Raw genomic sequence first — 22,494 nt, 5'->3', positions numbered from 1 at the left:
TACTCACAGGGCAATAAATGATACAGAGTAGAAGTTGTTTTTCTATTCAACAGAAATCTACCTGTTAACTTCTGCCCCTACAGAACTGAAAGAACACTCAGTACTCAATTTTGCCTATTTCTGATTTTTTGATAGTTTTTCTATTATATTCATGGAGACAAAATGTTAGTTTTCCTGTAGGGCTGGCATGTATTTCACTAGGTATAGTTTTGACATTTCTATAAAACTACATGACTGACAATGTGATTCCCAAGCTTCTCTTAATAGTAACCCTCCTTATAAAACCATCTACTGGAAATGACTGTGAAGTAAGTAGGAATTTACTCCTCAAAATTCATACCTATGTTTCAAGGGTCAGTTTTTGGAGGTGAGTTTGGAGATGAGATGACCATAGCATGGTTTAATTAAAGACAGGGTAGACAAACATGGAGTGGTCACCTTAACTTTAAAAATCTTTGAATTGACACCTCCTTCATTCTGAATAAACTCATAGTATCCATGCACTTGGGGGCACAGAAAAAGTTAAGTGTCTATATATTTCTTTAGAGTAAGACAGCGGCATTTTTACATAGATATTTTGACTCTGGAGTTTAAGTAGCATAAGACTTATTCTGACTGTAGGTGGGATTGATAGTGCTCAGGAACTTACCATAGCTAGGGACCAAATTTGTTCAAATAAAAAAGTTCTGAGTGGAGAATACGGAAATAAATGCAATGCAAGTAAGAGAAAACTCAAAAGGGACTGTTTATGCAGGGCTTGCTATAGCAAGGCCATCAGCCTCCATCACTTGCATCTGACAGACACTTGAAGGCAGGCAGGGGAGTGCAAAAGCTCTATGGTGAACAAAAGGAGGCTCTATGTGTACTCTGATTGCAGGTTATTGGCATGGGGAAGTTGGAGGTGGGCTAACTAGAAATGTGGTATCCAATGTAATTGATTTGGGGGAGATTATTTAGCAGTTCATCCTGAGTTGGAAGCCAGGGCAAAAATTAGGGAAGCTGGCAGTCATTGACCATGTTCTGATTGTTGTAGGCTGATTGCAGCAGAGGTTGTGAGGTTGTGAGAGGTCAGAGTTGGATTGCATATTTGGTCTGGCCATTGTCCATTTGTATATTCAGTCTCTTAGTCTCCCACCTTTGGTCATTCTCTTACTTTCAAGAGGTTGACCAATTCCAGAAAGGCTAGGGTTCCAGATCTTCACTGATGGGGGATTGTTTAGTCATCTCCATAGTCAATTGCATTGCAAGATGTTATTCAATTCATAAAGAAGTATCACAAGCTCAAAAGGATTTGATACCCAATGTCTGCAATATCCCGTTAAACTTAGAAATCATCTCAATTGCCATTTTATAAGGGGCATAGGATATGTTTGGATAGTCATTAGGACTTAGGAGAAAGTGTTTTTCTCAGACAGGTCATGCCCTAAATAATAGGCAGTGTTTTGGCAAAATTGTAACAACTTTTGAAATTTTATGTCCCTCTTCTGTTATAGCAAAGAGCAAGTAAATGAAATTCTTTGTTCTCTCAACAAATTATGACACTGTCTACATATTGTACTGGTGTGAATCACAAGGGAAATTTAGATCTTTTAACTCCCGATTGGGTACCCAGGAAACATAGGAGGGAGCTTCAAAAACTCCTAGGCATGATTATCCTGATATATTGTTGTCTTCTCCAGGTGAAAGGAAAGATATTCACTGTCCTGGTCTACGGGCACACTGAGTAAGTTAGAAAAAAGATCCACTACATTGAAGCAAGTGGTTTCAGGTGGAATCAATGACAGGTCGATATTTGGGCTAGGTACTACTACCAAGTGAGGGGTAACAGGTTTGCTGCTGATTCTCAGGTTGTGAAAAAAATAGATGTACTTATGTGTTTGATTTATTTGCTCTTAGGATGGGAGTGTTACAGGAGCTATTGCAGATATTTTGCTATAAAGCCTTAAACTATAGGTCTGAGCCCTTCCTTTGCTTCTGGTTTCGAGGGATCTTGGTGAACTTTGTATAATGGTTTGGTAGGATCTATTTAAATAGGTTCTGCTCCAATTATTTTTCCTATGTCAGTGGAATTTTTAGCCCATGAAGTGTTAGGTACAGTGTCATAATCCTTATTTGAGATATGCCTCAAATATAATGGAGAAGTAAATGTATATCTAGACTAGAAACAACTTGGTAATAGAGGTATCCTCTGGAACCTCAAGACAAAATCCTCCTATTGTGCATTTAATATTACAATTCTATGGCTAAGTAAGTCTCTCTATTTTAAATTTGCAGGGAGGGTATCACAGAACAGAAAGGAACATTTTTCAGTTAAGGGCCTAATGGTTATAGTTAAGGGCTGGGAGGAGGTTTAAATTCTACAGGTGCCTGCATGCCTGGCTCAAGACTGGAATGGATCATTCGAGGCAAGTTGTATGTCAGGCTCTTTGGAGAGGTGTTGGCAAAAGAAAGAGGGTCTGAACCAGGGAAGGATGAGTCCATAGAAGTGCAGAAGGAGAGGATCAGAGGATAACAGAGAAGAGGAAAAGCTGAATATAGGGAAGCACCTGGAGGATAAGGAGGAGGAGGACTTAATGGGGGATGAGTCTAGTTTATTTTAGCTTACATTTGCTTAAGTTTGCTTTATTGCTTATTATCTTTGGCCAAAAGAACTTTTAGTGAAGCAATTTTTAATTCAGAATTTAATTTAGAGGTCTTTGCATACCAATTAAGAAATGTTGTCTATTTGGTCAGAGAAATATTATTCCCTTTCTTAAGGCACTTCTCAAATGAACAATTTTGTTCAAGTCAAATGTTCCCCAGAGTGGCCATTGAAGGCCCAAATCATTCTTGGTAAACTTAGGCCTTTTAGAGAGGTGCAAAAAATAGGATTATAACATGAGTACATTTAAGAGGGAGTTCTTTCTAGGGAGGAGATTTGAGACACACATGACTCCATGAGAGCTGGCCATGGTCAGTAGAAATGTGATCCTTGGACATCTCATGTTCTGGGTCACTAACCTGAAAAGTGGCTGCCTCCATGCACAGAACCGATAATCTGCACCTCCCTAACTCCCAGACCCTGCAGATTGAAAACCAGAGAACACTTTCTCATCATTAAGCCAAGCTTTTAAGACAAAAAGTCAAGACAAAAGGAGAAACTCATTTTGTGTTTGGTGACCAGAGCAGAATTTGTCAAATGAACACCTGTCCAGTAAGAACCACAAATTAATGGGCCCGTGAGGCCAGCTGGAACAACGGGTTTATTAAGGCTATGCCTATGTCTACCCTGTGATTCTCCTTATAACAAACAATACTTTCAAACAGCACAACATAGAACAGAAGCACAACAGACAGCAAAACAGAATGACCTGATTCCACCAAGGAAGTTAAACAAATGGGAACAAGTTACAAACTCTGTTTATCGAACTGAATAAATGACTAAGAAACTCAACATAAAGAAAGCCAAGTTTAGACCCACTGCAAACTTACCACATCAGCGTGCGCTCTGTAAGACACGAGTAGTGAGGCACGAGGGGCCTCCTACTATAGCATCTTCACCTGGTTGACGGCAACAGACAGTGCAGAACGTATTCAGGTGGGGCATCCAGTAAAATTGTGGAAATAAATCAAGACCACTGAGATGAGAATTTAAAAGACTGTTTTTTCAGACCTTGCTATAGACAGGGAAGCAGCCACTATCACTTGCTTTTGGCAGAGACTGCAAGGCAGCTAGGGAAGCCTTATAGCGAAGAAAAAAAAAAGGGGGAAACCTTCAGGTCTGCTTTGATAGGAAGTTGTTGGCATGGGGAAGCTGGAGGTGGGCTAGCTAGAAGCAGGGCACCCTATGCAACTGAATTGAAAAGCACATTTGGCTTTCTCTGGGTGGTCCTGAGTTGGAAGCTGGGGCAAGAATCAGGGGAAGCTGGCAGTCACTGAACAAGTTTTAATCATTTTGGGCTGATTGCTGCAGCAATTGTGGGTCAGAGTTGGATTGCATATTTGATCTGGCCATTGTTTGTATTTTCAGTTTTTCAAGGACAGAGGTGACTTTTCTGTAGTCTGAAAATTCTTCACTGAACTGATAGTTGGACCAAGTGTTGTGGTAAGTAACAAATATAATTTTGGATGGGCTTCTCTGGTCCCCCTGCTTGATAGGTTTCATTTGATCATTGGTCTGAGGATTGCTTTGGAGGTAATTTCATTTTTATAGTCTACTTCTAGTTCTCAACTCCTTTCTTCTTATCCTAGTGAATGACCCTGAACCCTGAAACTGACGCAGGGCTGCAGCAGGTTGCCTTGGCCTTTGCCTGCCTCAAAGTGTTCATTATTCCAAAAAGACTGTTAGAAACCCTTTGAAGTCTGAGTCTTTTTTCTTCTGTTGTTCTTTTAAATTGTCAATAATACTAACACAGTAATTTACACACAGAGGGTGATCAATAAGTGATTCTGACTCATTTAAAAATGTACCTTATACGCACCAAAGCCCAGAGCTTACTCAGCAACAAACTGGCTCGTTAAAATGGTATCATACCAGGTCATCCTTATTATCTTCCCCCCAAATTATTAAATGTATATGTTGCTGAGCAGGGTGCTTTGCCAATTACTTAAAAATAAAAGAAAATCTATTTTTGATTGTAGGAAAATCTTTAAGAGCTGGAGGCACAGTCAGTTTCAAACTGCTTTTGCACCTGAGCAGAATTATAAGTTACTCTGTCCCAGAGATGAAGAGAGAATTAGGCTGCTCATTATCAAGGTTCCTTATAGTTTCCGCTCCACAGTTTCAGGCCTTCCCCAGAACTCACAAATTGCCTGCTGGCATAACAGTTAATGAATAAAAAACCAAGTAAAAGCTCTGAGGTTAAAAATTACTGAGAAGGGCTCAATATAACTTAAATAGGAAGACAAGTACTCCAACATTTACATTTTTAGCCGTGGTTCTCTGGAGTCTTTGAATTTAGTTCTATTTCTGTTCTATAGGGTACCTGACTTGCCCATACTATGTCAGTTAACAACTACCTGTTAGCTTGTTGCAACCCAAGTCTCACTCTTTCTTTACCTTTGTCAAAGATAAAGAAAGTTGGACACAAGTTGAAGTGGTAAGGACAGGTTTTATTCAGTAATACACTATGGCAATAAGGAAAAGAGTTCAATGTGAACTGACCTGAGCTTTGATTTGTGCAGAAGTGAGTGGGTGTTTTAAAGGGGCAGTAAGGAAATAGTGACAGGAGTAGGCCAGCTCTCAATGGAGCTGGGGAAGTGAAAAATTAGAAAAAGTGAAAAGGGAGTTGATCCATGTGAAATCGATCTGGGCTTATTAACTGGTGTTTATTAAAGTTAAGCTCCTACCCTCCCACAGAGACTGGGAGGCGGGGCCCTATCTTCAGATGTTGGCTAGAGAAAACAGTAAATTCTTTTGACAACCTTGAGTTTTCTAAGGCAGACACTTGAAGAGGGACTGGGGTCATTCTGGGGATTCAGCCTTGAGCTGTTAGCAACTATGTAAGTGTTTATTAAAGCATTTATAGGCCAAGGTTGAGGCCTAGCTGAGAAGACTGCTCAGAGGAGCCTGGCTAGAGTTCCGTCAGAGGAAGGATTTTTGTCACTCTCAATATTATTTTCAGTGTTAAAATGAGTTTTCTGATGCCCTCAAGGACAGCTTTTATGTGTAGAAGAAGCCATTTAGAGGTTTACTTAGGTTTCTTTTTAAATGAATGTTTTATTTACTTGATTCTTTCTTAAGCTTTTATTCACCTTCTAGTCTTTAAATTCTTTTTTAAAAATCTAGAAAATTTTTATAACTCCTTTTAAGGAGGATTTTAGGACCTTATTAAATTCCCTTAAACATCTAAGTTTATTAAATTTCCTTTTGCATTTCACATTTTATGTTAAAATGTTCAGTTTTCTTTTCAGCAATATGATTGTCTGACACAGTCTTCCTGAGTATTCTTATTAATCTCACAAATTAAACGTATAAATACCTCAGGTTATCTTAGATTTTTTTCTAGACCATATATATATTTAGCAAGAATTCAATTTTATATCATAAGCCTAAATCAATTACACAAGTACACTTTAGAAAATTGAATTACACGGCTAATAAGACAAACATTAAAAAAATACTGGCAGATATACAAGATTCCTTAATGCAAAATAATAACACTACAGATTTTATTTTCTTAATTTTTTTACACATACTGCTAATTCTTCCTGAGTGAAAACATCCTTAATCACTAGAGACACTTATGTCATATCAAGAAATTTTTGGAGACATCTTCTGAGTAAAGTGAGGTTCTAGAATGATTCTCCGCTCCACATCCTTTTTTTTTTTTTATTGTGATACAAAATACAAAACATAAACCTTACCACATTCACCATTTCTAAGTGTAGAGTTGAATAGTGTTCCATATATTCAGGTTGTTGTGCAACCAATCTCCAGAACTTGTTCATGTTGTGAAACTGAAACTCTATACCCATTAAACAACAACAGCCCATTTCCCTCCCAATTCCTGGCAATCACCATTCTACTTTGTTTCTGTGAATTCGACTGCTCCAGATACCTCATATAAATGGGATCGTACAGTGTTTGTCTTTTTGTCACTGGCTTATTTCGCTTAGCTTGGTGTCCTCAAGATTCGTTCATGTTTTAGTGTGTATCGGAGTTTCCTTCCTTTTTAAGGCTGACTTTTAGAATGATTTTTTAGTGACAGCAGTAAGTGGCTCAGATTAAGTCTTAATTGTAATTACTATAACTTTAAAAAGGGCCTGTAGAGAGGGTTTCACATAGTTCAAGTCCATGCATTTAAATCACATATTTCATAATATAGTCAATACGCTGCTGGTTCTCTCCTCAGTTAAGATTTTCTCAGTAGGATGCCTCTTGGCTTTTAATACCTCTGACTTCATAAAACATATTTATCTCTCAATACATTATTTGAGGCTGGTGTTTATGTGGGGGAAAATTATATTTATGTCTCCAAAGCTCAATGCAATATTTTTAATCAAAATGATGACAGGAAAAAGCCATGAGATGTGATTCAAATACGATTGACAGACTGACAGAATCAGCATAGAAGCCTTGACAAACATATCAAAGTGTCAGTAGGAGGGATGCAACTCTCATTATGTCCAAGGCATAAAGAGAGGCACTGCAGCATTATTGCACATAATACAACATTTAGTTATAATAATTTCACATCCTGACATTAAAATCTGTTACTCATATGCAACTGTTTTTTGTATTTGAAGAAACTGGAGGTTTTCAGTTGCCGTTGAGTATATTATACGTTTTGCTGTTTAAAATAATTGGAGTGCTTGCTTCGGCAGTACATATACTAAAATGGGAATGATACAGAGAAGATTAGCAAAATTATCAAATTTTAAAAATAAATAGGCTGGGCATCGTGGCTTACGCCTGTAATCACATCACAACACTGTGGGAGGCCAAGGCAGGCAGATCACGAGGTCAGGAGATTGAGACCAGTCTGGCCAACATGGTGAAACCCCATCTCTACTGAAAATACAAAAATTAGAGGCGTGGTGGCAGGAGACTGTAATCCCAGCTACTTGGGAGGTTGAGGCACGAGAATCGTTTGAACCCAGGAGGCAGATGTTTCAGTGAGCCGAGATCATGCTACTGCACTGCAGCCTGGGCAACAGAGCGAGACTCCATCTCAATAAGTAAATAAATAAATAAATAAAATGATTGGAAATAGGCTCCTGTTAACAATTTTGCGTATAAGTGCAGATTGTCAGAAACAGTTTACTGACATTAAGCAAGAAATGCCTGAACGTGTCTCTTAAAAAAAGCGTGCACCCCCCACCAAGATTATTGTTACTTTGCTTCATCATCTTATTTGGATTTTCACTTATTTTTCCCCAAAATATTTAAATATCTTTCTGTCTAGTTTCAAAACTCTTTGTACTTGATCATAGCTTGTATCCTTTTGATATTATTTTCTATTCTATAGCTTGCATTCTTTTTGTATTCAATTCTAGAAGATAGAGTTTTATAGTTTATAATTTATAATTTTTTTCTTGTTTCAATTGTCACTTTATTGCAAGATGGTAGAATTAATTACAAGTTTAAACTATATCTTGCTAATCTTTAGCCAGGCAGCAAGTTTTAATAAAAACAAACTATTTATTCAAAAGTGATCGCGGAACAACTCAACATGCAGAGGAAGAAAGATGAGAACCATCTGATTGACCAATAGACTTAATTCTTTCACTATAATGACACTGAAACTTTTCACTTTTAGGAAAAGTAAACTGTAACTTCAGTAGACAGCAATACAGAAAGATTTTGGCACAAAGACTACCTTTCACTTAGTCAGTCAGTTGTTTCAGTTGTCTCAGTTGGGCTGGATACACTGACAAAACTGGCTGTGCTTAAGCCTTCTTTGAGAGCAGCTTTAGATTTGCAATGCACTTGGCAACTGTCTCCTTTTCCTGCTGTGCAGAGATCCTCTGGAACATGTGCTTCTCCATCCAGTTGATCATGTGCTCTTGTTCCTTTCGATGCATCATGTTCTACACACAGATATGATAGCCCAGGTAATTCTTTACCTCATATACGCTATGCAGCCATTCCCAGTAAATAACCTCCAAAGCCATAGCAATGTTATTCCTCTGGACATCAAAATAGTAATGGCACTTCCGAACCAATACCTGCAATAACTTCTGCAAATCAATTGTATCCTGGATTTGTTTGATGGAAGCCTGCTTCACCTCTTCTAGTTGGACAATTTTTTGCTCGTTGAGTTTATCAGCTAATTTCCAATAGAGGTACCATATTTTTAAATTCCATAGACGAGTAACCTACTACTGATACTGTAGAGTAGGAGTAATCACATATATTTCTTTGGGTACCACATACAAGACAAGCCCAGGCTCCAAGCACATAGGGTACTGTTACACAAGTTTTAGAATAAAGAAACTGGAAGAATTTCTCAAGGATCAGCCCAAGACAAACTTTTCCTCCATATTCAGGAAGAGGTAGTAGAGGGTAGGACTTGGCTGCCCTGTAAGAAAAGTCCTTGTTGCCTGCAATATCCCTGGACCTAGGAGGGCTGCGTTCTTCAGAGAGGGCACTGCTGTGGTGGCAGCAGAAAGTACCCCCTGGGACAGCATGGTCAGTGAAGGTCCAGGCAGTGGTCTTCTAGAATTTAAAATTTTTATAACTATTATAAGACATTAAATTAAATTACAGGCATCTTCATGGCTTTAGTTTTTGCACTCTTCTGAGATCTTTCTACTGATGCTTGTGTGTATAGTACCATCATTGTCTGTATATTTGCATTGTCTGTTTATGTTTGCCTCTGCACCTTCTCTGTCAAATTAAAAAGCCTTCGAGATGAGTGACAAAAATGTTTCTAATATTTAATGAGTCAAATTAGGTTTTACTTCTCTGTTTTAATAAGTGTAGGCAATGAAATAATGTGTTTTACGCTTCTGTTCAAATTGCTTCACTGCATCACTGTTGGCAAAGGAATTCTTACTGTAGTCCAAAGTAATGAAGTAGCTTATATGAGAAAGTGACCAGAGGGATTCTGTCATCTGTAATCTTTTTTTTTTTATTAGTATTTTACCAATCAATCATGTTAGAAGAAAAATCTTCAACTTGTTTGCTTCTTCCAAAGGATCTTAAGGGCAAGCTGTTTAATTTTTTTCAGCATAGATTCTTGAGGAAAAATCTGTAAAACATTAAAAATCAGAAAAAAATTCTTACTGGCCCTAGAAGTTTGAGGAATTTTTTGCTAGACATGAAGGGGAACAGGTTAAGGAAAGATACACCAGAAAGTGCCTTCCTTTATGGGCCATGTACAAAGGAATCCTGAAAGAATCAGAGATCCAAACTCTGGCAAAACTTCTAAGTCTAATCTGTTAACAACGAATACCCCCTTTGCAAGGAAATAGAAACAGAAATACTATCAGATAGGTTAAAGGATAATACCATTGTAAGGAAAGGGTACATTCTAATGCCACAGATAAAAAAAAAAATTCCTCTGAAATATTAAGTGATGTTTTTATAGGAGATAATCTTAGGTCAATGATACCTTTCAGGTATACCATTGAGGAAGCTGTGGCAGAGGTCACAAAATAAAAAGGTTCTGAGAACTCAGACCACCTGTGCCATCATAACAAAACTGCTCAAGAGAATTCTAGCCCAGGAAAATAAGGCTATAAACTAGTAAATTTTACGGTTTGGTTGGGGAATTTCTGCAAACCAAGTTTGTCCTGGCAAATACTTTGCTCATTTGCATAAACAGCTCCTATTATGATAAGTTTATCCCTTAGGCAAACTGCTTGCTTATCTGTCAAGTTTACTCATCAATACACCTTATTCTGCCACCAATTTCAAATTATTATGTCAAAATTGTACTTGTCACAATCAGTTACCTGCCATGAAAGACTTGTCCTAAATCTCATAAGCTCAAACCCCCTAAACCCTATAAATAATATTCCTTAAACTCTCCCTTTTGAGCCACGACTAAGACTTTAAATGTCGTGCTCTACCTTATTACAGTAAGTCTAATAAACTTAGCTTTGTTTGATCAATAGGTTTTTCAGATGGTCTTTTAGGGAATTGACTGTTGATGATCCTAGAGGTCCCAAGCTGTAATTGAAACACCGTCCCTGCCATGGCTCAAGGCTTGTAGGTTGGAAATCATACATAACTTTGAAGCTTCCTGAATCTCATGTTCAGGGGTCTCTCCTGCTGCAGTGATGAGGTAGGTCCTCCACTGGGGCTCAGGTCCAATATGTTTATTTGAAGCCCTGTAATACTGAGTTTATTTTGTGTGCTGGGAAAGAGAATTCCTCTCTCGGGAATCCTTTTATTATCTGATCAGATTTGAGAACTCATATTTGGTGGGGAAACTTCCTGATTAATTCCACAATGTTTTGGCCCTTGTTCTGTTCTTGTTTCTTTTTGTTGTGAGTCCCTAGGAGAAAATGATAAGATGAAAAAGGATTATCATTGGTTTAATAAGTGTGTCTCTCAGTGCACCCCCCAAGGCTGACAAGTCCAGAAGATATCATCAGACCAGTGTCCTTATAGAAAAAAATTTTGCCTTGGACCAACCTTCAACCTAATAAGAACATTCCTCAGGCTTGCCGTTGTTTCTTTGATAACTACTTAATTTAATGTCTTTTACTTGGAGCTGTTGATTTTTTTCTAGACTGCCAGACTTGGTGATTGACCAGATCTTACCTAGCATTGTAGTTGTCATTGTTTGTTTTTGTCTTTGCTTTTTTTTGTTCATTTGTTTTTTGACACTCTGGGCCAAACATGCATTTACTCCTGGCTTAATTTCACAAATTACTGTGGTCACATTGGGGAATTTTTGACATGAACAATATGAATTATTTGAGTGATAAACTAGAATAAATGGGGAAAAACACTTTGGGAGGAGATTCTCTGGTTTGTCTGTTCAAATGAGAGATCACTTTTTTAACATAAGAGGTTTCTGCCACCCCCTACCTTCCCTCTAAGGTTTCCTACTTAGATGATGATTAAGAACCTTTTTTTTTTTAACTTTTAAGTTCAGTGGTGTATGTGCAGGTTTGTTATATGGGTAACCTTCTGTCATGGGGGTATGTTGCACAGATTATTTAGTCACCTAGGGATTAAGCCTAATATCCATTAGTTATTTTTCCTGATCCTCTCCTTCCTCCCACCCTCCACCCTCCAGCAGGCCCCAGTGTGTGTTGTTCCCCTCTATGTGTCCATGTGTTCTCATCATTTAGCTCCCACTTGTTGGTGAGAACATGTTGTATTTGGTTTTCTGTTCCTGCATTAGTTTACTAAGGATAGTGACCTCCGCTCCATCCATGTTCCTGCAAAGGACATGATCTCATACTTTTTATGGCTGCATAGTATTCTATGGTGTATATGTACCACATTTTCTTTATCCAGTCTACTATTGACTGGCTTTTAGGTTGATTTCATGTCTTTGCTATTGTGACTAGTACTGCAGGGAATGTATGTGTTTGCATGCCATTATAATAGAATGACTTATATTCCTTTGGGTATATACCCATAATGGGATTGCTGGGTCCAATGGTAGTTCCATTTTCAGGTCTTTGAGGAATCACCACACTGTCTTCCACAATGGTTGAAGTAATTTACACTCCCACCAACAGTGTATAAATGTTCCTTTTTCTTTGCAACCTTGCCAGCATCTGTTATTTTTTGACTTTTTTATAGTAGCCATTCTGACTGGTGTGAGATGGTATCTCATTGTGGTATTGATTTGCATTTCTCTAATGATCAGTGATGTTGAGCATTTTTTCATATGCTTGTTGGCCAAATGCTTGTCTACTTTTGAAAAATATCTGTTCATGTTCTTTGCCCACTCTTTCATGGAGTTGTTTTTTTCTTGTAAATTTGGTTAAGTTCTGTAAACAAATTTATAATAGATGTTGGATATTAGACCTTTATCAGATGCATAGTTTGCAAATTTTTTCTCCCATTCTGTAGGTTGTCTGTTCACTCTATAAGTAGTTTTCTTTTTTTCTCTGTAGAAGCTTTTTAGTTTGATTAATTTCCACTTGTCATGTTTTTGGTATTGTTGTTGTTTGTTTGTTTTTTTATCTCTGACTCAATTTCAGAGCTTGTTTTTGGCCTGTTCAGGGATTCAATTTCTTCCTGGTTCAGTCTTGGGAGGATGTATGGGTCCAGGAATTTATCAACTTCTTCTAGATTTTCTAGTTTATGTGCATAGAGGTGTTCATAATATTTTCTGATGGTTGTTTGTATTTCTGTGGGGTCAGTTGTAGTAACCCCCTTGTTGTTTCTGATTTTTGCCTTTGTTACAATTGCTTTTTGTGTCTACATTATGAAATATTTGCCTGTTCCTATGTCCAGAATGGTATTGTCTAGATTGTTTTCCAGGGTTTTTATAGTTTTGGGTTTTACATTAAGTGTTTAATCCATCTTGAGTTAATTTTTGTATATGGTGTAAGAAAGGGGGGTCCAGTTTCAATCTTTTGCATATGGCTAGCCAGTTCTCCTAGCACCATTTATTTCACAGGGAATCCTTTCCCCATTGCTTGTTGTTGTTGTTGGGTTTGTTGAAGAACAGATAGTTGTAGGTGTGTGGCTTTATTTCTGGGTTCTCTATTCTGTTCCATTGGTTTATGTGTCTGTTTTTGTACCTGTACCATGCTGTTTTGGTTACTGTAGCCCTGTAGTATAGTTTGAAGTTGAGTAGTGTGATGCCTCCAGCTTTTTTTCTTTGTGCTTAGGAATGTCTTTATTATTTGGGCTCTCTTTTGGTTCCATATGAATTTTAAAATAGCTTTTCTAGTTCTGCAAACAGTGTTGATGATAGTTTAATAGAAATAGCATTGAATCTATGAGTTGCTTTGGATGCTATGGCCAGTTTACTGATATTGATTCTTTCTATTCATGAGCATAGAATGTTTTTCTATTTGTTTGTGTCATCTCTGATTTCTTTGAGTGATGTTTTATAGTTCTCCTTCTAGAGATCTTTCGCCTCCCTGGTTAGCTGTATTCCTAGGTATTTTAAAATTTTGAATGGGATTGCATTCCTGATTTGGCTCTCTGCTTGACTGTTGGTGTATAGGAATGCCAATTATTTTTGCACATTGATTTTGTATGCTGAGACTTTACTGAAGTTGTTTATCAGCTTAAGGAGCTTTTGGGTTCAGACTATGGGGTTTTCTAGATATAGGATCATGTCATCTGCAAATAGGGATAGTTTGGCTTCCTGTCTTTCTATCTGGATGCCTTTTATTTCTTTCTCTCACCTTATTACCCTGGCTAGGACTTCCAATACTATGTTAAATAGGAGTGGTGGTGAGAGAGGGAATTCTTGTCTTGTGCTGGTTTTCAAGGGGAGTGCTTCCAGCTTTTGGCCATTCAGAATGATGTTGGCTGTGGGTTTGTTATAGATGGCTCTTATTATTTTGAGGTATGTTCCTTTAATACCTAGCTTATTGAGAGTTTTCAACATAAATGGGTTTTGAATTTTATCAAAATCCTTTTGTGTATGTATTGACATAATCATGTGTTTTTTGTCTTTAGTTCTGTTTATATGATGAATCACATTTATTGATTTGCATAAGCTGAATCACCCTTCCGTCCCAAGGATAAAGCCTACTTGATCATGGTAAATATGCTTTCTGATGGGCTGCTAGATTTGGTTTGCCAGTATTTTGTTGAGGATTTTGCATTGATGTTCATCAATGATATTGGCCTGAATTTTTCTTTATTTGTTGTGTCTCTGCTAGGTTTTGATATCAGGATGATGCTGGACTTATAGAATGAATTGGGGAGGAGTCCCTCCTCCTCAGTTTTTTTGGGATAGTTTCTGCAGGAATGGTACCAGCTCTTTTTTGTACATCTGGTAGAACTCAACTGTGAATTTTTCTGGTCCTGGACTTATTTTGGTTTGTAGGCTACTTATTACTGGCTCAATTTCAGAGCTCATTTTTGGCTTTTTTAGGGATTCAGTTTCTTCCTGGTCCAGTCTTGGATGTATCCTTCCTGGATGTATGGTCCAGGAATTTATCAATTTATTCTAGATTTTCCAGTTTATATGCCTAGAGGAGTTAATGATATTCTCTGATGGTTGTTTGTACTTCTGTGGGGTCAGTGGTAATATCCCCCTTGTCATTTCTGATTGTGTTTATTTGGATCTTCTCTCTTTTCTTCTTTGTCTAGCCAGTGGTCTAGCTTATTAATTTTTTCAAAAAACCAGCTCCTAGATTAGCTGATCTTTTGAATTGTTTTTCATTTCTCAATCTCCGTCAGTTCAGCTCTGACTTTGATTATTTCTTGTCTCCTGCTTGCTTTGGGATTTGTTTGCTCTGGGCTCTCTAGTTCTTTCAGTTGTGATGTTATGTTGTTAACTTGCTATCTTTCTAACTTTTTGATGTGGGCATTAAGTGCTGTGAATTTCCCTCTTACTACTGCCTCATCTGTGTCCCAGAGATTTTAGTATGTTGTATCTTTGTTCTCATTAGTTTTAAAGAACTTCTTGATGTCTGCCTTAATTTCATTAATTTATCTAAAAGTCATTCAGGAGAAAGTTATTAAATTTCCATGTAAATATATGTTTTTTCAGTGAATTTCTTAATCTTGCTTTCTAATTTGATTGTGCTGTGGTCCAAGAGATTGTTATGATTACAATTCTTTTGTATTTGCTGGAAAGTGTTTTACTTCTGATTATGTGGTTGATTTTAGAGTATGGAGAGTCCTGTAGATGTCTTTCAGATCCATTTGATTCAGTGCTGATTTCAGGTCCTGAATATCTTTGTTAATTTTCTGTTGCAATGATCTGTCTAATATTGTCAGTGAGTTGTTAAAGTCTCCCACTACTATTGTGTGGGAGTCTAAGTCTCTTTGAAGGTCTCCATGAACTTGCTTTATGAATTTGGGTGCTCCTGTGTTGGGTGCATATATATTTAGGATAGTTAGATCCTGTTTAATTAACCCTTTACCATTATGTAATGCCTTTTTGTCTTTTTATCTTTGTTGGTTTAATGTCTGTTTTGTTTGAAACTAGGATTGCAACCCCTGCTTTTTTCTGTCTTCTATTTACTTGGTAGACTTTTCTTCATCTCTTTATTTTGAGCCTATGTGTATCATTGCATGTGAGATGAGTCTCTTGAAGATAACCTACCAGTGGGTCTTGGCTCTTTACCCAGCTTGCCATGCTGTTTCTTTTAATTGGGGCATTTAGCCCATTTGCATTCAAGGTTAGTATTGATATGTGTGGATTTGATCCTGGTATCATGATGTTAGCTGGTTATTTTCCAGACTTGTTATTTGATTGCTTTGTAGTGTCACTGGTCTGTTAAGTACCAACAGACCAGTGGTACTTAACCAACTTAATGATTAAGTTTTTAATCATTAAGGTTTGATGGAATGGTTGAAGGCTCTAGTTATTGTTTAAATCAGCTGTAATGCTTTTTCTAGATTGTATATTGTAAAGATAGGTTTTCTGTCATTTAACCCTTGTCTTCTTTTTGTAGAATATGGTAATTGGCCTGTTACAGTAATAATTTCATATCTGTCCTAAGCTGGCTTCCTCTTGCTTCTTTCTTTCCCTTTCTTTTTCTGATCTCTCTGAAAATTTGGATATTCATTTGTTCACGAACACTGCTCTGTCACTATGTGTAAACTCTGGAAATGGTTAGTGCAGATATAAAGTCAAGAACTCCCAAAACTAAAAAACAAACAAACAAACAAACAAAACACAAAATATTAACAGTTTGTGTGGGTTTTTTCGGTATGTTTTTTCTTGTCAAAAGTGTGATTCAAGAAAAGTTCACTGTGAGTTCAACTAATAGTCTGTTTCCTGCATATAAAGAAAAACTCAACACTTAAGAGCTTTTGGCAAAATTTTAATCTTTTAAATTTTTGATATTTTATTTGAGATTGTCTGTAATTGAAAAAGGAAAAGGTATACTTAAATAGGCAATTCTTTGGACAAATTAATGTAATTTATTTATTTATTTACTTTAAAAATTATTTTTAATTTTTATGAGTACATAATAGGTATAAATATTTATGGAGTACATGAGATATTTTTATACAGGCTACAATATGTAACAATCACATAAGAATAAATGGTGTATTGATCAGCTCAAGCATTTTCATATATTTGTGATACAAATATTCCAGCTATACACTTTTACTGATTTTTAAATATGTAATATTTTTAAATTATTGTTGGCTGTAGTCACCCTGTTGTGCTATCAAGTACTAGATTTTATTCATTCTATCTAATCATACTTTTGTACCATTAACTATCCCCACTCCCCGCCCCACTCCTCACTATGCTTCTTAGCCTCTGGTAATCATCTCTGTCTTTAGCTCCCATAATAATTTACTTTATATATGTGGGCACTCCAGTGTCTGGTGCATATATATTTATAATTATATCTTCTTGCTGAATGGACCCCTTTATCATTATATAATGAACTTCTTTGTCTCTTTTTATGGTCTTTGTCTAAAAATCTATTTTATCTGAGTATAGCTACTCCTGTTCTCTTTTGGTTTCCATTGACATGAAATATCTTTTTCTATCCCTTTGTTTTCAGTCTATGTGTCTTTGTAGGTGAAGTATGTTTCTTGTAGGCAGCAGATAGTTGTATCTTGTTTTGTTTTGTTTTTAATCCATTCAGCCTCTCTGTGTCTTTTGATTGGAGAGTTTAGTTCATTTTCATTCAGTGTTATTATTGATAAGTAAGGACTTACTCCTGTCATTTTAAAATTTGTTTTCTGGTTGTTTTGTGATCTCTCTTCCTTCCTTCCTCTCTTCCTTTTTGTGAAAGTGATTTTCTCTGGTAGTATGTTTTGATTTCTTGCTTTTTATTTTTGTGTGTGTCTGTTGTAGGTTTGTTGATTTGAGGTTACCATGAGGCTTGCAAATAGCATCTTATAACCCATGATTTTAAACTGATGACAACTTAACTATGATTGCTAAAACAAACAAATGAGTAAAGAGAAAACTAATAAAAACTATACTTTAACTTCATCTCCCCCACTTTTTAATTTTTGTTGTTTCTATTTACGTCTTATTGTACTATTTATTTAAAAGTTGTTATAATTACTATTTCTCATAGGTTTATCTTTTAGCTTTCCTACTTATGATATGAATAGTTGATACACTACAATTACAGTATTACAATATTCTGTATTTTTTGTGTACTTACTATTACTGATGAATTTTGTACCTTCAGATGATTTCTTGTTGCTCATTGACATCCTTTCCTTTCTGATGGAGGAACTTCCTTTAGCATTTCTTCCTTTAGCATTTCTGGTGTTGATGAAATCCCTCAGGTTTTAGCTTTTTATGGGAAAGTCTTTCTCCTTCATAGTTTTGCTTGTGTTGTTGTTGTTTTCTTTTTTTGTGCAATGGCATGCTCTTGGCTCAATGCAATCTCTGCCTCATGGGTTCAAGTGATTCTCATGCCTCATCCTCCCAAGTAGTTGGAATTACAGGCATGTGCCACCACACCCAGTTGATTTTTGTATTTTTAGTAGAATCAGGGTTTCACGATGTTGGCCAGGCTGGTCTCAAATTCCTGGCCTAAACTGATCCACCTGCCTTGGCCTCCCAATGTGCTGGGATTACAGGTGTGAGCCACTGTAGCCAGCCTCTCCTTCATATTTGAAAGATATTTTTGCCAGACATGTTATTTTAGGATAAAAGGTTTATTCCTTCAGCACTTTAAATATAACATGACACTCTCTCCTGTCCTGTAAGGTTTCCACTGAAAAGTCTGCTGCCAGACATAGTGGAGCACCTCTATTATATGTGATTTGTTTTTGTTTTTGTTTTTATCTTGCTGCTTCTAGGATCATTTCTTTATCCTTGATATTTAGAAGTTTGATTGTTACATGCCCTGAGGTAGGCTTATTTGAGTTAAGCCTGTTTGGTGTTCTACAATCTTCTTGTACTTAAATATTGATATCTTTCTGTAGGTTTGGAAAGCTCTGTGTTGTCTCTCTGAATACAATTTCTACCCCAGTCTCTCTCTCTACCTCTTCATGTGGGGAATAGGCCCCCAAATCTGGCCATAAACTGGCCCTAAAACTGGCCATAAACAAAATCTCTGCAGCACTATGACATGTTTGTGATGGCCATTATGCCCACACTGAAAGTTGTGGGTTTACCAGCATGAGGGCAAGGAACACCTGGCCCACCCAGGGCGGAAAACTGCTTAAAGGCATTCCTGAACCACAAACAATAACATGAGTGATCTGTACCTTAAGGACATGATCTTGCTGCAGATAACTAACCAGAGCCCATCCTTTGTTTCCTATAAGGAATACTTTTAGTTAATCTATAATCTACAGAAACAATGTTTATCACTGGCTTGCTGTCAATAAATATGTGGGTAAATCTCTGTTCAGGGCTCTCAGCTCTGAAGGCTATGAGTCCCCTGGTTTCCCACTCCACATGCTGTATTTGTGTGTATGTATTTAATTCTTCTAGCGCCGCTGAGTAAGGGTCTCCCTGACTGAGCTTGTCTCGGCAAGTGATGCCTATACTGGGGCTTGAACCCAGGTTGAAGGGTCACCAGAGTGATGGTTGGAAAATGTGGAAGAAGCTGGAGGACACACAAGTACTTTTAAGCAATCCCCATGGTGAGTAAGAAGGGGAGCATGGAAGCATCAGGGTAACAATGGAACAAGTGTGGGCTCTGGTTCATTCCACCTTGGAACCTTCATACTAATGATGAGGAAGAAGGAAAGTAAAACGAAATAACAGAAGAGGTGACAGAGAGGTTTGTTTGCCAGCTAAAGCTACAGCGGCAAAGGAGGGAGAGGTTTGTCCCTATCCTTCTGCACCACCTCATTATTTTGAAGAAAAAGAGTGACCTGACCCTCCAGATCTTTCTTTTCCAGAGGACACTGGGTGAAAAGTGACTGTTTGAGCAGTGCCTTGAGCTACCACTCTCAGTTCTATTCAGGCAGGAATCCAGCAAGCTAGACATGAGGGTGATATAGAGGCTTGGCAGTTCCCTGTTAGGATACACTCCCCAGATCAACCAGGAAATACTATAGCTACATTTGAGCCTTTTCCTTTTAAATTACTCAAAGAATTTAAATAAGCTATTAATCACTATGGACCAGGTTCTCCTTTTGTAATGGTACTGTTAAAGAATGTTACTGTTTCCAGTTGGATGATTCCTACTGACTGGGATGCTCTTACTCGAGCTTGCCTGACTCCTGCTCAGTTCCTACAATTTCAAACTTGGTGGGCAGATGAAACTTTCATTCAGGTTGCTCACAATGCCCAGGTCCAACCTCAAATTAATATAACTGCAGACCAACTTTTGGGGGTTGGCAGCTGGGCTGGTTTAGATGCACAAGTGGTCATGCAGGATGATGCCATAGAACAGCTTAGAGGAGTGTGCATTAGAGCTTGGGAAAAAATCACTTCAGGCAGAGAACAATACCCTTCTTTTAGTGCTGTAAAACAGGGACCAAAAGAACCGTATGCAGATTTTATAGCTTGGTTACAGGAGTCTCTTAAAAAGGTGATTGCAGATTTGGCTGCTGGGGATATAGTGTTGCAGTTATTAGCTTTTGATAATGATAATCTTGAGTGCCAGGCTGCTCTGTGACCTATTTGAGGGAAAGCACATTCAGTTGATTATATCAAGGCCTGTGACAGTATGGGAGGTAATCTGCATAAGGCTACTCTGCTAGCCCAGGCAATGTCAGGACTGAGAGTGGGTAAAGGAAATACTCCATTTCCTGGAGCTTGTTTTAACTGTAGGAAGCATGGTCATACTAAAAAAGAATGTAGAAAAAATCAGTGAGTCAGGCCACCAGATGGGGGAAAAAAGAAAACTGTTGAGCCTGAAATATGTCCAAAATGCAAAAAAGGAAAGCACTGGGCCAATCAGTGTCATTCTAAATTTGATAAAGATGGGAACCCAATTTCGAGAAATGCCATGAGGGGCCCATCCCAGGCTCCATTCCAAACCGGGGCATTTCTGGCTCAGGCCATTCCCTCACCCCTTTGCAATGTCTGTCCCCTGCCACAGCTGGCAGTGCCTCAGTAGATTAATGCTGCACAAAAGCTGTGAGCCTTCTGCCTGGGTAACCCCCACAAAAAGTTCCAACAGGGGTCTGTGGACCCTTGCCAGCAGGGATGATAGGATTACTTCTAGGTAGATCTAGTTTAAAGTTAAAAGGAGTGCAAGTACATACAAGAGTCATTGATTCAGATTACAATGGGGAAATTAAAATTGCTATATCTACTCCTTTTCCCTGGAAAGCAGAGCCAGGAGAGTATATAGCACAACTCCTGAATGTGCCGTATGTGGAAATGGGGAAAAGTGAAATCAAATGAACAGGAGGATTTGGAAGCACAAATAAGGCAAAGCAGCTTATTGGGTGAATCAAATTACTGATAAACATCCTACCTGTTAAATAACTACTCAGGGAAAGAAATTTAAAGGTTTGGTAGATACAGCAGCAGACATTTCAATCATTTCTCTGCAGCACTGACCATCCATGTGGCCAATTCAACCCGCTCAGTTTAACATAGTTGTAGTTGGTAAAGCCTCTGAAGTATATCAAAGTAGTTATATTTTGCATTGTGAAGGACCCGATGGACAACCTGGGACTATTCAACCAATTGTAACTTCTATACGTATAAATTTATAGGGGAGAGATTTATTACAACAATGGGGAGCACAAGTTCTAATTCCAGAACAATTATATAGCCCTCAAAGTCAACATATGATGTATGAAATGGGGTATGTCCCTGGTATGGGACTAGGAAAAAATTTGCAAGGTTTGAAGGAACTACTTCAAGCAGAAAGACAAAGTTCCCACCAACATTTGGGATATCATTTTTGATGGCAGCCATTGTTAAGCCTCCAGAACCTATACCTTTAAAATGGTTAACAGATAAGCCAATTTGGATAGAACAATGGCCACTCAGTAAGGAGAAACTGGAGGCTTTAGCAGACTTGGTAGAACAATTAGAAAAAGAACACATAGCTCCAACATTTTCCCCTTGGAATTCTCCAGTTTTCGTAATTGAGAAAAAATCAGGTAAATGGAGAATGTTAACTGACTTCAGAGCCATTAATTCAGTTATACAACCTATGGGGACATTGCAGCCAGGACTGCCTTCTCCTGCTATGATTCCAAAAAACTGGTCTTTAAGAGTCATAGATTTAAAAGACTGTTTCTTTACTGTCCCCTTAGCTGAGCAAGACTGTGAATGGTTTGCATTTACAATTCCTGCAGTAAACAACCTGCAGTCTGCTAAGCATTTTCATTGGAAAGTGTTGCCATGAGGCATGTTAAACAGCCCAACAATTTGCCAGACATATGCAGGGCAAGCAATTGAATCTACTTGCAAAAAATTTTCAGAGTGTTACATTATTCATTATATGGATGATATACTTTGTGCTGCCCCCACTCAAGAAATATCACTCCAATGTTATGATCACTTGCAAAATTTGATTTCTCGCACTGGTTTAATTATAACTCCTGACAAAATTCAGACTACTACTCCTTACTCCTACTTGGGGACCTTAGCAAATGACACTACCATTGTGCCACAGGAAGTAGCCATACGTAGGGATCAATTGAAAACACTAAATGACTTTCAAAAATTACTAGGGGACATTAATTGGATATGACCTGCTCTAGGCATTCCTACCTATGCCATGGTTAATCTATTTTCTCTCCTTAGAGGAGATCCTATTCTCACTAGCCCTCAGCAATTAACAAAAGAAGCTGAGGCAGAGTTACAGCTGGTTGAAAAGCAAGTCCATAAAGCTCAAATAAATAGAATAGATCCAGAGAAGACTCTAGATTTGCTAATTTTTTGAACTCAGCATTCACCTACTGGTGTTATTGTTCAAGAGTAAGATCTTGTAGAGCAGCTTTTTCTTCCACATACTAATTCACAGACTCCAACTCCTTATTTGGATCAAATTGCTACTATGATAGGAAATGGGAGAACTTGGATTGTTAAATTACGTGGATATGATCCTGAAAAA

At 37.7% G+C, this 22,494-nt stretch overlaps 1 pseudogene; it reads right to left on the bottom strand.

Annotated features, from left to right (window-relative positions):
- Positions 1–8,370: 8,370 nt before the first annotated feature.
- On the bottom strand, positions 8,371–9,111 carry LOC126949938 (ATP synthase F(0) complex subunit B1, mitochondrial-like; annotated as a pseudogene).
- Between the last annotated feature and the right edge of the window lie 13,383 nt (positions 9,112–22,494).

The sequence above is a fragment of the Macaca thibetana genome, chromosome 3 (assembly GCF_024542745.1).
Source record: "Macaca thibetana thibetana isolate TM-01 chromosome 3, ASM2454274v1, whole genome shotgun sequence".
Taxonomy (NCBI): Eukaryota; Metazoa; Chordata; class Mammalia; order Primates; family Cercopithecidae; genus Macaca; species Macaca thibetana.
This window is presented reverse-complemented; position numbering and strand designations above follow the sequence as displayed.